Source organism: Homalodisca vitripennis, unplaced genomic scaffold, assembly GCF_021130785.1.
Source record: "Homalodisca vitripennis isolate AUS2020 unplaced genomic scaffold, UT_GWSS_2.1 ScUCBcl_185;HRSCAF=1536, whole genome shotgun sequence".
Classification (NCBI taxonomy): domain Eukaryota; kingdom Metazoa; phylum Arthropoda; class Insecta; order Hemiptera; family Cicadellidae; genus Homalodisca; species Homalodisca vitripennis.
This window is the reverse complement of record NW_025776302.1, coordinates 36374-53965: the sequence shown is the minus strand read 5'-3', so window position 1 is coordinate 53965 and position 17592 is coordinate 36374. Positions and strand designations below refer to the sequence as shown.

The 17592-nt window shown below is 34.6% G+C and overlaps 1 pseudogene; it reads right to left on the bottom strand.

Annotated features, from left to right (window-relative positions):
* Positions 1-13190: 13190 nt before the first annotated feature.
* Positions 13191-17592, bottom strand: part of LOC124370446 — a 40397-nt pseudogene continuing 35995 nt past the window's right edge.

Sequence of the window (17592 nt, the reverse complement as noted above, 5' to 3'; positions counted from 1 at the left end):
AAACACACGTTCATTATTTGAGCAAAAATATCCAGAGCGAGTTCATTCTGTTCTTGTCAGCCAAGATCCAAGATAAAATCTTGCAAGACCTACAGCAAGCCACATATTATTCGATAATATTAGACTGCACTCCTGACGTTAGCCATACTGAGCAAATGACGTTTGTGATAAGATTTGTGAAGATTACTGAAAATGAAGATGTGGTAATTAAAGAACATTTTTTAGGTTTCATTCCTATTAAAGATTCATCAGGTGAAGGTCTCACAGAAGCATTATTGAAAGAACTAAAGGAACGAGGAATTCCTTTAAAAAACATGAGGGGTCAGGGCTATGATAATGGTTCGGCAATGAAGGGAAAGCATGTTGGAGTTCAGAAGAGGATCCTTGATCTGAAATGCTCTAGGATTTAGATCCTAGAGCATTTCAGATCAAGTTCACTCCCACCAAGTTCAGGGAGTGGTTCCATGTGGAAACCACTCCCTGAACTTGGTAATTAACGATGCAGCTCTGTCTTGCAATAGTGCAGTAGACTGTTTCAGCACCATACAAGAAATATATAACTTTTTTTCTAGTTCTACTCAAAGATGGAGTATTTTGCTGAAAAACGTTTCGAGTCTAACAGTCAAACCACTCTGCAACACTAGGTGGGAAAGTAGAATTGAGGCATTATTACCCTTGAGGTACCATATTGAAGAAGTATATGATGCATTATATGAAGCTTCTCAAGACAAGAACCATGATGCATTTGGTAGACATACTGCCGTAGGACTAGTAAAAAAACTGCAAAGCTTCAAGTTTCTGTGTTGTATTGTAACTTGGCATGAGATCCTGAATAAAACAAACATGGTTAGTAAACTGTTGCAAAAGGTCACAAATTATCTTCAAAGTTCAATAGATCTTCTTAAGAGTGTAAAATCATTTTTGGAAACTATGAGATCTGAAGAAGAACTAAACAGCGTCATTACTGATGCAAAGGAACTTGCAGAAAAAATTGATGTTGCAGGTGACTTTGAACAAGAAAAAACAGTTAGACCAAGAAGAGTTAAAAAACAATTTTTCTTACGAGAGTGAAGATGAAGCTGCAAGTTCTGGTAAAGATTTGTTTAAAGTAAATTTCTTCTTTGTTGTGCTTGATAGAGCAATATCCTCGTTAAAGGAGAGATTTGAACTGATGGAAAACCATAGTGAAGGTTTTAAAATTTCTCTATGATATTGCTAGCTTAGAAAAGCATGGAGTGAATCAGAGTTAAAGAAAGCCTGCAAACACCTTGAAACAGTTTTGAGCGGTGGTGATGGAGATGACAAACCAAAAGAATATGACATTAACGGAGATGAGCTGTTTGATGAGCTTCAAATCTTTGGACCAATGCTGCCCCCTACAAGTCACCCAGCTGGAGCGTTGTCTTTTATAACCAAACGTGGTTATGTGGATACTTTTCCAAATATTTTTGTAGCATTGAGAATCTTGTTAACGCTGCCAGTATCCGTGGCCAGTGGCGAAAGAAGTTTTTCCAAATTAAAACTGATAAAAACTTACCTACGATCAAATTTGAGCCAAGAACACTTAAGTGGTCTAGCAACCTTGGCGATTGAAAATGATGCCCTAAATGAAATGGAAACGGACATTCTACTGCAAGAGTTTTCAAAATTAAAAGCCAGACGAATTCCTTTTTAATTGCAACATTGAGTATCTTAATTGTAATTATTAGGCTATTATTTTTTAATTTGAATTGTCTGTAATACAACCTGACGTTTAACAATGACTTGTACACACAATATTGATTGTAGACGATTTTGTGTTTTCCATCATACATCACATAACTTAAACTTAATAATGTAATGTATCGTAATTGTAGTCTACAATGTGTCACTGTATTTGTAAATGAACACTGGTAAATAAACATAAACTCTGGTTTGTCAGCTATTTTTTTTCTCCTAATTTGTTCCCCTTTGTTTACTATTTAGGTACAAGGTATGTGACATTTACCGTTCTACGGTGTAGTGTATGACGGTTTATCGGGGGGGGGGGGGGGGGGGCGCCAAAACTACTGTTTGCTTACACTATAAAATTAGCTAGGGCCGGCCCTGATCGCATCTCAATTCTCCCGTCAAAGGATCTGTATCTTCTCCGTCTTCTCAATTTACCTAGAACAACACACGCTGCCGCAGCAAGTACAACCTCTTCCGCACTCGACATTCTATATACTGTCTAATTTTTTGGTTGCAAGTTGCAGTACAAATTAAGCAAACTGTGTTCATGGTTGCAGATACAAATTGCAAACTTCCATCGGCAACTAGCGTCGGCAATTTTTTGTTGCCAATTCCGGTGAAAAACGCGGCTTTACAGTTTTCACAGTTTTTATTTATTGTTACCCCTCAAACCCAAACCCAAATTTTTATCCAAGGTTACCAAAGAGGTACTCTTTCTATAAATATGCTATGATTGTCACATTTCAACACAATTAATTTTTTTATACTCATAATTCAAAATTAGGATGTTTCAAACTTGTAAAACCTAAAAATTAAAATAGCAAGGCATGACTTCCATTACATCTATAGCTCTCTTAAAAATTAAAATTTGTGTATTTAAAGTTTGGCTTTATCTTGGATGGTTGAGAAATGGTGCCAAAATCCTAATTTTCATGTTTTGTTGCATTTAGTAGCCGTTGTGTTCTCCTACCTTTGCCCCCTCAGGGTATTAAAAAGTGTCTACCACATGTTTTAAAAACACTTCCCATGTAATGAGGTACTGTATACTAAAAGTGTGAATTTGTACGATTTATCTATTAGTAACATGTGATGGATTTGTTTCATAATAAACCAAATAGCAATGTCAGGTATGTTTTTTAAAACTTGTTTTAATTGATCTAAACACCTATTTGTACATTCATTTATTTTCTTCTGGTATGGAAAAGCTTATCTCCAACAACTACTTAACAAGTATGGGAGAACTGATAAGAGATGATAAACATGTTTTATCAGATTTGATTTCTTTTAGTTAGTCAGTTTTTGTGCGATGTCCTAAAGACGTGTATTGTTGTCTGTCAAATATGCCATTCACTAATGAGGAAACTTTCTTGATGTTGATGGTGTTAGGTGGATGTTTACAGATCTACACAGCTGCTGCTCTGTATGCTCAACGTTACCCGAACTGTGAACATCATTAGTGAAACTGAAAATGTACAACCAGATCACTACAAAGAGAAACAGCTCACTAGGCCTGTAAAGGATGATAAGGCACCATATGTTTTGGCTACAGATCAGCTCAATCCATGTGACTCATCTAGAATTTGGCAGGTATTAGCCAACAACCAGTAATCAGGATCCTTAAGGACCGTAAAATACACCCACACCTGATTTTACTATATCAAAAACTGCATAGAGTTGACTACCTTCTAAGAATGAACTTTTGTGTGTGTGGGTCCATGATAAAATATCTTTTGCAAGGTGTTATGGTGCAACAAAAGCAACTTTCCGGAGCAATGGAGAGGTGAATCGTCACAACATGAGATTAGGATCTTTTGAAAATCCTCACGGAATATGAGAGATAGACAATCAAAGGTAGTGGACCCTCTATACTTGGGGCATATATTATTGGTACCGTAACGAAATTGTTGGCTTGTTTTTTTTTTTCAAAGGACACTTGGATGGAAATATGTATAAACTTCCTCATCTAACACTTGTCTAATTTATTGTTGAATATTCCTGAACAAACTATCCAAGAAATGGGGTTTATACACCATGGGGCGCCAACTCACTAACCTGAAGCATTGCGAAAAACTCTAGATGAGGAATATTCTCAAGAATGGTTTGGGAGAGGTGGGCCAGTCAATTATCAACCCAGATCCTCGCATTCAAGGCATCGAGGCCTATGACTCAAGATGACATGATGCAACGATTGAGAGCTGCTGTTCAATCAATAAACAGAGAAAAGGTCTTAAGGGTTGTAGAAAACTACAGGTCCAATGTAGAACTCTGTTTGGAAAACAACAGATTTCAGTTTGAACATCTGTAAATAAGGTTAGTTGAATGACATAACATTGTTGGACCGAAATAGTTAAAACCAAGACAATTGTAGAAATAATAATTACTTAAATTATAGCACCTAACAGAGAACGTTTTGGTAAAGGTAAACAATGTATTCACTAAGAACCTACGGGAAATACCGGAGTTCAAATCTCAACAAAAGTCTTAAAAATTAGTATTTTTTGGTACCATTTCTCAGCTATCTACGATAAAGCCGACTTTAAATACAAAAATTTTAGTTTTTAAGAGGGGTATTGTTAGGTGTAATGAAAGTCATACCTTGCATTTGAATTGCTCAAGTTTTATGAATTTGAAATACCTTAAATTTGAACTACGAGTATTTAAAACAATTGGAAATGTGCTGAAAAGTGACAATTATAACATATTTTTAGAAATAGTACTTCTTTGATAACCTTGGATACAAATTTGGATTTGGTAAAATATTTAACCAGGTAACAGTAAGTTAAACAGTGAAACCTAAAGCCGCGTTTACACTGGAAACAAAACATGTTTATAAACATTGTTTCTGAAACTTTGTTTATATTTTGCTACTATCATGAAATATTTTGCACACAATGTTCCTAAACATTTTAGGACAGCCACTCTTGATGTGGTCTGACGAGGAGGATGTTCTTCTTCTAGCTCCCGCTACCTGTGTTTTGTTATGTGACAGAGAACCCAGGAGGTTCTGTGTAAGGCCTTCACTACGTCACGTGTTTATAGTGGAAGTGACCTATTTAAAGACCTTAACCCTAGAGAGCTAACGTGTTCAAAAAGTTACGTTAAAGCTAACGAATCGTAAAAATTACGACAGGATTCAAAAAATTTACAAATAAATTTTATTCTACAAAAAGGTCATTTAATTGCGTGTTAACACTTATAATACAGCTTAGTAAACCTTTTTAAAACTAAGTCTATGGTTAAATCTCATCTATACAATGGACACAGCATCTTCCGCGATGCTCGGCACAGATTGACTTGGCACATCGGCAGCAAAAGATTGACTTCATCCTCCGTTTTGCTGATGGACATATTCCACAAATTGTTCGACGGGGGTGTTGAGGGACATTGACTTTGTTTGTTTGAAGAGGTGCCTTAATTATTTCAGCAATTGATTAGCGGAGTTTTCTTGGCAAGTTTGGGTAGTTCCTACGGTGCTAAAGTCATGGTGTGATGAGGTCATATGGGATTTGCATTGCAAATTTTCTCCTTGAAAGCGGTTTTCAGGCCCTTTTTCACCATGTTACTAGTGTAAATAACATATGAATTTACTAGCATGATATTTATCATGCCAAAAAATACACATGATGGCCATCTTTCGGCTGCACGTCATTTGATGGCACATTTGATCCAAAGTACATCAACTGCACGTTTGGTTGCGTTGTATGTCTCAATGATTAGAGGTTTTTTGAGTCCTTATCAATTGATGGCTTTTCATGAAAAGTCGATAGAAGCACCACATTTTTGGAATTCTTGACTTTGTTTGAAACCATTATTTTCATTCCATCGAAACAAAACATACTGACAACTTGTTCTACCAACATAACGCATAAAAAATTATTGGTAGACCTGATGATTTATGTTTCTCAACAATGTTCCTATATCTAAACGTCTTGTGTTTCCGAAACATTCCACAATGTTTATAAACACCCCTTGATCTTACCGCTTTCTACGGGAAACAAGAAACATGTGGAGAAACACCGAATTTCTGTTCCGAAACATTGTTTATAAACATTGTTCCAAGTAGTTATTCTTCGATTTGAGGAACATTGTTCCGAAACACTGTTTATAAACATGTTTTGTTTCCAGTGTAAACGCGGCTTAACTGAAAATAAACTTTGACATTTTGGACCACTCTGTTTATAAGAAACGAAATAAAATAAAACTTTTCAAAATGATTAGTATATATAGACATTTAAACGAAGAAGAGTTTAACATACTTTTAGATTTGGAAATCTTTTAAAAATTACCCCTCCTCCAAAATTGCCGTTTTGGGGTATTTTTGAGTGTTAACAATTATTGTTCTGAATTTTTTGGGATCGAAACATGAGGACTTTAGTTAAAGCAAAGAAAGTAGGTTTCTTGGTTCAATAAATAAATTTGCTTTATTTAAACCAACTGAAAGGGTTTTGCAATTTGGGGTTAGAAAAGCGATTTATATGAATATAAATCTATTTATTTCACATTTACATTGTCAAGTTATATAGCATGAGTTTATTATATAAAAGGTAATACAAATCTAATCTTAAACATACCATGCTTCTGCTATAACAACATGTGTATTGATGGCTTGAGTAATTATTAGGTTAAATTTGCCATTATTAAGAATAAAAGTTAGTGAAAGTTAGATTACAAAACAAAACTCAAATTAATTAACAGAGAATAAGACATTAAAAGATGATTAAGTATGTACTGTGTTCACAACTGTTAACACATTTATGATTAAATAGAAGTTAAATTAAAATAAATAAATTATTGTTTAAGTATTTAATTATAAAGATAGCCTACTTTTCCTTTCTAAAAGTCATTTTGGCACAATATTAAAAACTTAAAACTAAACGATATCAATATTTTATTAGTCTCTTTATGTTTTAATTAGTTCTAAACAATAAAATACTATTAAATATATAAGAAAGACATAGTTTAATACCTTAATGGTGAAGTTCTCATAACTTAACGTGATGATAAAATCTATTTGTAAAAAAGGAACTACATCAAAATAATACACAGTTATTGGACTTGACTAGTTGGAGTTTATATCTTACAAGTCAGATTAACAGCAATAGATTTATTCAATTGGAGATTTTCTTATCTACAAAATGGTAAATTAAGGGCCAACCATAATTTACATCATGTCTTTGACAATTTTCAGACTTTCCCTCCTGTTACGATCTTACTCTCATAGTTCAACAACAATATTCTTTAAATACAGTATAATCTGAACAAATGAATAAATCTATTGCAAACAACACTACAATATTTAGAATTGATCTATTTCGTTTATACCGTTAACACTCAGTAAAACATTGGTTTTCTCCCTTTTGTAAATAATTTCTATCACACTTTTATGGAAAACATTACAAACAAAATTATATGAAAGTGCAAAACACAACTAAAAATGTAATACCAAAATAACTTCGGGTGGTAAAATAAATGTGCAAGATCGGGTGGGCCCCTCACCCCCCTCCCCCGCAATAAATCACCCAACATCTCCATTACTAGTGGAGAAGCTATTGTTTATTATAAAGAGCGCTATTGCAACTGATTTTGTCAGGAGATACAGACATTCCAAGCCAAGATGTCAGAAGTTTTTTCACTGGGTTACTTAGGTTTATTTGAGCCAAAGCTGAGGTAAGAAATAATATTTTGGGGATGGTACTTCTAGTGTCATAAATTTTAATAGAGTTTTAGTCTTCAAAAGAGATAGTTAAGGGTCGTATTGAGGATTGAGACCAGATGAAAGCTGTAGAGAGTGTTTCCGATCTAGTGGGATCCTAACATTTAGAAGGTATGTTCTATTGTGAACAATTCTGTTCAATTGTTTTTGTATAATAATAATTCTTTATTCTGATGTTTTGACTTGCATAGAAATCATTTTGTTCTGTTTGGCGAATAAATTATTCTGATTGTGATTGATGGATAGGTATTGACACTGTCTTTCTCCAAATACGTGGAAAGACTATTGTACAGTTTTGGCACATGTTGCAAAAGGTTTAAGGCTCTTTGATGCTCATTCTGTTATGAAACTGAAAGAATTCAAAGAATTTCTATACTGAGTATTTTTTCTAGAAACAAAATCAATAAATTATTCAGCTGATTGTTTCAAATTTATCTTTAACAAACAACAGCTACATTACTCACCTTTTTACAACATCCTTGTCAATTGCTTATAGTAGAATTACAAAGTTTAGTGTCTCTTGTTTGATTCTTGAACAATTAACGGTAATAGATGATTATTGTGGCTGGACATAAAGAATATTCAATCAGAGACAATCGGACATGGTGAGATGTTAGGCATATTTAAAATTGCTTATTATAAATGATTTCAATATCTAACTGACTAAATTAACACTTCTATTTCATTATTTTTAAGATCAAAATATTAGTTTTCAAACTTGACGCACAAAGTATATTATTTATAATTTTGTACATAAAGCATAGAGAAGGTTTCTTAGTCATAAATTTACTGTGTAAAATAAATCATATTTATAATTACTCCATAAAATAAATTTAACACTTATAGAGTTGATAAATGTACTATAAATCTTTCTTTCAAATGGATACCAGAATTGTCCCTGCAGGTCAAGAACTACAACAATTGCCACCATGTAACAAATATTTGTTATAAAATGGAACAAATTTTTACATCACAATTCGTTGTAAAAATTGCACATCTTAGTTGAATAAAAAACAGAAGGAAATACGGTAGAGTATCAAACATACAACAATACTTATAAGAGAATAAAAAACATAAAAAGATTAAGATTTTATTTGTTGTATAACCTTATATACAATTGTTAATTCATAATTTATACGGACATCCCAAAAGTCAACCTCTAAAATAAAATTATTTTTCCAACTTAAATTTAGAATAGTTAAGAGTTTTCATCTCATTTTCTATAAAATAGTCAGAAATTGGTTCTCCTGGTGCCATTTGTTTTGTCACATGAAGACCTTTAACCCTAGAACTGGCAATAAACATTATAATGATCAGAGTTACCAGAGTAATACTGGCAAGTTACCTTTCAGAGTTTTGTGAGACAGTGATGTTTGCTGATGACACAGCACTACTTGTTGCCACCAAAAATCGACAAGAGTTCAAATAAAGTCCGAGTCACACCTGAGATACGGTCTCGTGGTCTGGGGAGGCACAACAGCAGGAAACGTAAAAAGAATCCTACTGTTACAGAAAAGAGCAGTCAGAATTATGTCAGGTCTCGGTCCAAGGGAAAGCTGCAGAGACGCCTTCATTCATGAAGGTGTCTTAACGATCATTAGCCTTTACATTAGAGAGGTCATAATGCATGCTGTCAAAGAGGAGTTACAACGAGGCCACAACCTTCACAACTATAACACGCGCCAAGCTTTAAACTTCCACCTGCCACAACACCGCACTGCTCTGTTTACGAGGAAACCATCCTACATTGGCAGGAGACTATTCAACCACCTTCCGGAGGACATAAAAATGCTACAAGGAAATACATTGAAGACCAAACTAACCAGATGGCTGGCCGGCCGACCATTCTACTCCATGGATGAGTTCATGAACTGGAAAGGAGAAGAACAGGATGGCAGATAAAGAACCAACTTTGTAAAACTTGACGCCATTGCAATTCTTGATGTTTTGTTAATAAAGAGATTGTCTATTGTCTACTGTCCTATGTGGCATACAATATGGTAAAACAATACTGCCTTCAAAATGATCTGGTCCTGAATGAAAGTAAAACCTATCAACTGATATACACATCACTTCCCAATGACTACCAAGGCCTTCCAGAACTAACAACACTAACCTCGAATAAATATCTAGGCATAGTCCTTGACAACAATCTCTCATGGACACCTCATGTGACCCAACTTTGTAAAAAACTGAACATGGGTCTCTATGCTATACAAAGGCTAAAGCAGGTCAGTGATAACAGAACAGCCATCATAGCCTACTACTCTTTATTTGAAACCCACCTAAGATATGGTTTAGTGGCCTGGGGTGGGATAAGCGCTTCAAACCTCCAAAGAGTATTGGTAATTCAGAAAAGAGCCATAAGAACACTGAAAGGACTAAGACCGCAAGAGACATGTAGAGAAGCCTTCAAGGAGCTCAGGATCTTGACAGTTACTGCACTCTATATTCTTGAAACAGTAATGCATGCAGTAAAAATAGGCCGAGCCAGATTAGGAGACCACCACACATACAACACAAGGCATAGGCACAACTTCGCACTCGACACTCATCATCTCTGTCTATTCGAGAAGAAACCATCTTATCGAGGAGCTGCCTGCTACAACTGTCTGCCAGAAGAAATGAAGAGAATCCCTGAGAAGAATCTGAAGAGAAGACTCATGGACTGGCTGCTGGAACGAACAATATACACAGTCCAGGAGTTTTTGGATTGGAGAACTCAGCAATGAAGATGAATAATGACAAATTCTGTAACTCTTACTGTACATACTTTTTACCTAATTCGAACTTAACAATTGTAATTCAAATGACACAATCGCTGTACTCAATGTATATGTGAATAAAGATTTGATTTGATTTGATCTGAATCGATTTATGGGTGGCAATCGACATTAAAATGCGTTTTTACAATTTGATAAATCAACACTACCACCACTATTTATATACCATTGCAAACAGAAAGAATTGCTGCTTCCAATGGTGAAATTGTTTTTGCTGTTTTGTAAACAGTGATGTCAGAGTGAAATCATAAAACTTGTCAGAAAGATTGTCTTCATCTTGCCATTTTGAAAATTAGTGATATATCATGGGTATGGTGTATTATGTTGGTTTATAGCTTTGTTTTAGACTATACTATGGTAAATTTTGGTACATTTGGAAAATATTTCGTGTGAAAATTATATTTTTCTTTTGTTAATTTTTGAAAATAATCGTACCCATAGTAACAAATTGAAGTATGTCCCACCACTTTTCAAAAATTAAAAAAAATTGAAATTGGTTTATTATTTATTTATTGTTTTGTAGTACATAATATTCTCTAAATTTTGGAAACATTTAGTGTAAGAATAATATTTTTTGTACATTTTTGAAAATAATTGTATCCATAGTAACAAATTTAGCCTTTCCTATACTGTTTGTGGTTTTTTACAATATGTATAATGTTTCTTCACATGAAGCTGGATACCATTATATATTTTCTGAAACTATATAAAATGAAGAATAAATTGGCTACATCAGATTCTAATATTAATTTATAATATTATCACACTTTACCAAGGGCAGTCCCACCACTTAAAAAAACTTTTTGTCTAGTCATTTTTTTTGGTTTATGCATAATGTTTTTATACCATAATTATCTCTGAAAAAAATATATTACACTTATAGGCTTATAGTAAAAACGTACTTTTTACAAAATGTTTAAAGTACGGGTACCAAACACTCAAAAATAGCCTGCCATCTGAGGTAAAAATAACTGCCAATTCGAGGGTTAATATGATTTATTACATGATGGCCATTCCATTAAAATTTTTAAATTGGCCCCTCCTTTTTATTTTGGGGAGACGGAAGTAATATTGAAATCCATCAAAAACGTCCTCAGCTGATTTTACGTCATATTAAAAAAAATTCAAACATTTCAAGAGATTTAATAATTCTTAACTGTTCAAAACTTTGATAGGGATGAGACATTTGGAACACTCAGTATAGTTCAAGAATGGACAAAACATTATTGGGCAATAACACTGGTATGGTAATCCTTAATCCTAATTGTGTAGGGTGGTGCAAACAGAATTTGAGTTTCGTAGTATCAGTGGAGGGGAGCTATTTTATTTTGGTCTAGAAAGAAGTAGGCAATAGTTTCTGCAGGTAATCCTAAAAGACCTTTGCACCTCTCTTACTTCATGTTTAGGACCTCACAATGTGAGACTTTTACTGAAGCCTATCAAATTTGAGGACTCCTGTTCTCTGATATCCTTCGGTCTGAGAAGATACACTTCTAGGAATGTTCTCCTAGTTTTACATATGGCAGGACAGTTTAGCCATAAATGTTCCGCTGATTCTTCTGCTTCTCCACAGAGTCTGTAGTCATCGGTCTAGCTTAGACCCTCCATAAGATGTTTCCTAAGAGGGCCACATCCTGTCAACATCCCTAATACCAGTCGTATATTCTTCTTACTTGGTTCTAGGAGAGCTGACCAACATTTTGCAAAGAGAGATAAACATTTTAGATTGTCTTGGTCTAGAGGCCCCCTTCTTCAGTTTAAAGATCTAATCCTATTCCTAATTTTTTACTAGAGCTTTGCTGTAGGAGAAAGTTATTCCACAACCTGGCTCTGGCTCTACCATAAGGGTTTCTGTACCTATATTGACAAGGGTATCTGCGTTATCATTTCCCTGAATGCCCTCGTGGCCCGGCATCCAACCGAGTGTAACTTTGTTCCTCTTTGCCAGTTCCGCTAGTACATTCTTACATTTCCATACTGTTTTAGAGTTTTCCATACCTTCAGGCTTTGTGCCCTTAATACTGCCTGACTATCTGAAAGTATTATTCTGCTCCTTTTGGCCTTATTTGTATGAGTTTTCTGGTGCATGAATCTAATGCCATGACTTCCGCTTGGAAGACCGTGGCGTATTTTCCCAGGGGGACTGCTAAATCTACTCCTGGCCCATATATACTAAACCCTGACCTTAGCCTACACGTGATCTATCTGTATCTTCTGGACATCTTTATTACCTATAGGCCTCCTTATTACTGCATATCTTCAATAGAGACTAGATATGGTTTTTCGAAGGAGTATATCTTAACCATACTATATGACACATAGGTTATCATTTCAGACTGAAAAGGAAAACTTGTAGTGACAATGGAGCGACACCACCATTTTTTAGATTAGAGCTTCCAGTTTTAGTAGCAATGGCAGTGCAACACAGCGTGTTTGCTATCAAACAGTATTTAAAAGTGAATACTGAAGCTTTCGTAGAGAGTTTAATCTCAAGCGTAATAAGTAATGCATTTATGGAAGTCATCAGAAAAATGTTTCCTGATCATGGAATTTATGTTTCTTGATCTCCATTGGCCTACATGCTCGCCAGACCTATTGCCGTGTGACTTATTCTTATGGGGTATTTTACATTCAAAGTTTGTGATTGTAAACCTCGTTCACTCAAAGATAGTAAAGCTGCAATATGTGAATAAATTGCTACTTTAGCACAGGACAATTTAACAAAAGTTATCGAGAACTTTGAAGAGAGACTTTTAATGTGATCTTACGCAAAAAGACTTGTATTTACGATGTTAAATTTAAAAAATTGACGTGCTTTGGAATTCTTAAATTAGGTTGTGTGCTGGATTCTTTTGGTGTTTAATAAAATGTTTGTATGATTAAAATAAACTTGCTTATAACATTTTAAAATCATGCGTTCTTTTTGCACCACCCTATAAATACCGATTAGAAATAATACATGCAACATAAGCAAATAACAGTGATAAAACTTAACATTTATCATTTTCTAGAAGAAAAGGCATGATTAAAGCTTATTTTTCAAGAGCAGTGTGTTTGTAATCTACTGGAAGAACTATGTGATATCCAAGCTGATCAATCCGTGTTCGTGAAGGTTCAGGATAGAGTCTGCGATGATACGAGCCGTCTTTTTTAAGTATCCACCACTTGTCAACATTACGATGGGGATATTACGTTCTCTCGCTCTCTTGAACACTATCTCGTCTCTTTCAATTATACCCTGAAACATAATCAGTACAGGTAGAGTATTGAATGTCACATATTTGTTTTATTATATATACACACTTATATCTGTTATAAAAACTACCTTATTGTATAAAACTGTAAATGTTTGCACGTAAAGTAATCTAATCTGGTTAGGTCCTTTAACATTGTGTATGGCATTATTACTGTGGTTATAGAAAATTAAATGGGGATAACACACTCTTGCCTAATACTAGAAACATATATCCTTTATACATATTTATTGATTGGTAAAAATATCAAAATCACTTAATCACCAAATGAGACAATTTTTTTGGTCAAAGCAACAGCATAAATTAATTGTGGAACCGTCAATAGATTAGACCGGGAGTGAATTTAAACGAACGACCAGAACATATTCATATTGACCGCAGCAACTTTTTAGTTGTACAATACATTTTTGTCATTGAGATAAAAAGACTAACTCTTATTGTTACTGAAATCAATGGAGAACTTCAATAAATTATAATGGAATGTTGGAGGGAAATACTAATCTTATAACAACTGTTTCACTTTACGACTACAGGATCCCAAAACACTGTTCTTTAAACTTAAATCTAAAATGGATCAGGAGATTGGAATAGCTTTGAGTGACTAACGATTATCTCTAGACTGTTTATTATGTCATAGAAAAAGCATATATGAATATATTGTCCAATTTTTCAACAGGAAATTATGTGTAAAGCCGCGGGTAACTGCTAGTATATATATATTAGACAGTAGTTATGAATAGAGTGTTATATGCTGCGATATGCACATTTTAAAAAGTAAGAATCAAAATAATGCCAAATCTTTAATTTTTGTCAAAAGTTAAGGTTAACACCATTTATACAATAGTTTAGGAGAGTTGGCAATTTTAATCTAAAATAAGAAACTCAAAAAAATTTGTTATCTTTATTACTCATACTTAACTGCAGTAGATATCAGAAATTTTTATTATACAAAAGAAAGCCATTCGAATTATTGCACGTTGTGAACCATTAGCTCAAACAAATTTTTATTGCCAATAAATTTAAACCATATTAAACTTACGAGGGCTGTTCAGAAAGTAACCTCCGGTTGGTCACAGTGCGGGTAGTGGAGGGGAGTAGCGCGCCATCTGTGCATTCACGCACTAAGCAGGTCAGTCGGCATCAAGCTGTAGTCGAGTGAACATCGTACCTGCGCTAGTTTAGTTTTTGTGGCAGTTTGAAATGTGTGCTGCAATAGAAAATACCGCCAAATGTGAAGTGCGTGCTGTTATAAACGGTTTTTTTACAGCCAAAGGATACTCTGCAGCAGCTATTCATCGTGAGCTTTGTGCCGTGTACGGACCACAAGTTATGAGTGAAGGAGTTGTCCGTGAATGGGTACGTTTATTTAAAAGTGGACGAGAAAACGTTCATGATGAAGAGAGGAGTGGTAGACCATCCTTGGTGACTGACGAACTCGTTCAGACAGTTGATGCAAAAGTTCGTGAAAATCGACGTTTCACAATGGCGGAGTTGTCTACTGATTTTCCACAGATTTCTAAGACTCTTTTGTACGAGATAGTGACAGCAAGATTGGGTTACCGTAAGTTATGTGCACGATGGGTGCCCAAAATTCTTACCGACCACCATAAAACTCAAAGAATGGCCTCTGCATTAGACTTTCTGTCACGTTATGCGGACGAAGGAGAACCATTGTTAAACAGAATCGTGACCGGTGACGAAACCTGGATTAAGTACGTAAACCCTGAGACAAAAGAACAATCAAAGATGTGGGCACATTCAGATTCGCCTACCAAACCAAAAAAAGCCCGGCAAGATTTTTCTGCCAGAAAAACTGATGGCAACGGTGTTTTGGGATGCCAAAGGGGTGTTGTTGGTTGAATTCATGGAACGTGGGACGACCATTAATCAAGACGTGTACTGTGAAACACTAAAAACATTACGACGGGCTATACAGAACAAACGCCGTGGTATGCTGACTTCCGGTATCGTTTTTTTTGCACGATAACGCCCGTCCTCACTCTGCTTGCAGAACAACAGCCCTTCTTAAGTCCTTCAAGTGGGACGTTTTCAACCATCCACCTTACAGCCCAGATCTGGCGCCAAGCGACTATCACCTCTTCATGCATATGAAGAAATGGCTCGGGTCCCAGCGGTTTGATGACGACGAAGAGCTCAAAGATGCGGTCACAGGCTGGCTCAAGGCACAGGCGGGTGATTTTTATGCAGAAGGAATTTCAAAGTTTGTGAAGAGATACGATAAGTGCCTCAATCGTGATGGAGACTATGTCGAAAAATAGTGCAAAGATGTAGTTGTAAGATGTATATATTAAAATATTTTTACTTAACTTGGTGTATTTTTTTCAATCGACCGGAGGTTACTTTCTGAACAGCCCTCGTATATATATTTGATATTGTACTCTACATTCTCAAACATCCTGATCCTCTGAAGACATACAGTGACAGACATGTATATAACACCAGAAATAGAGAAAATGTATCCATAGATTTTTATACACTAAACAAAACTATTAATAGTCACACAGTAATCGCATTGAAAGTATACAAAATGATAAAACCACTTATCTCAAAATATAGTTTTAATGAATTTAAACAAAAATTTTATTCCTGGCTTTTAGTCATTCCATTTTATTTATTAAAATAATTTTTTGATTGTGGAACTGTTAGTTTCTAGACATAACCTATTTAGTTTAATGATTAGATTTTAAATGTTAATGTCATATGTTTTTTATTTATATAAACTGTATTAGAAAAATGTATCAATGTTATATAATCTGTTATTGCAATTTCTGAGGCTGTGTTTTACTTGTTGTTATTTATTTATTTGTTATACACCTGTTTTAATTTGTTATTATATTTTAAATTAATTTAAATTGTGGCGTGACTTTTGGCAACTTTTATACATGACTTGTGTCGAAGCTATATGACAATAAATTTATTCTTATACCATTCAAGCGTATTCAGAGAATGTCAAATGATAGAACTCTATCATCATCTCTGTAACGAGGCCTACACAAATTAAGTCATTGGCTTAAAGAGGATCCTTTCACGATTTTAGATAAGACGCTGATGAATATTAGAAATAAAAGAACCCTGTGGTACCCAGAGCCAAGTAGGTAACATAACTACTTCTTATTTACTATTGAAGGTGTATAACTTTGTAACAATCTTTGTAAAAATCTATGTAGTTTTGTTACTTTCTTAAAAAAAAAAAAAAAAAAAAAAAAAAAAATGGCTGACTGCCAACATTCCCTATGAAAGTGCTCTCAAGAATCAGTAAATTAGTGATGGTTTTAGGTCCAAACAACAAATAACCTCCGACCAGCACCTTACCTGGAGTACCGTGACTCTGTTCACCAAAAAATTTGACACTTAAAACTCAAAGAAAGTGAAATATTTTTCTTATTCTTTCACTTACCAGTAACTGACCTATATATTGAAGTCAACATACTTTATTTTTGACAATACATAGAATGACAATAACATGTCAAATAATCAGAATGACTTTTAATAAAATATTCTAGGAGCATAAGGAAAGAATTTTATCTCTTCTAATATACTAACATTGACAAAACACTACTGAAACTCATCCATTGCTGCTAAATAAGTCACTTCCAACACTACACCAGTTGAACAACAGGTGGCAGACAGACAACTAGAGCAAGTGTGTCAGGCAGCCGGGAGCACTAACCTCCAGCGCTGACACAGCGTCTGCTGATTACTAACCTCAGACTTCTGCTTGCTATTTATTGCCAGACCTAGTAATATACTGGACTACAGTATGTTACAACATGGCCATTGACTACCTTAAATAAATCTAACTTATACTGTGCAATTTCATACACCTGGACCTCAAGTTTTATGACATAAAGAAACAGCCAAACTTTACAAAACTGATTTGATTTTTATATTTTGGACCTCAATTATTGACATAAAGAACCAGCCAAACTTTAAAAAACTGTTTTTGATTTTTATATCTGAACCTCAATATTTTTGACATAAAGAACCAGCCAAACTTTAAAAAACTGATTTTAATTTTATTTCTTAACATCAAGAATCTTGACATAAAGAAGCAGCCAAACTTTCGAAAACTGAAGATCTCCTAATTTTCAACCTCTGGGTTTTTCTTTCT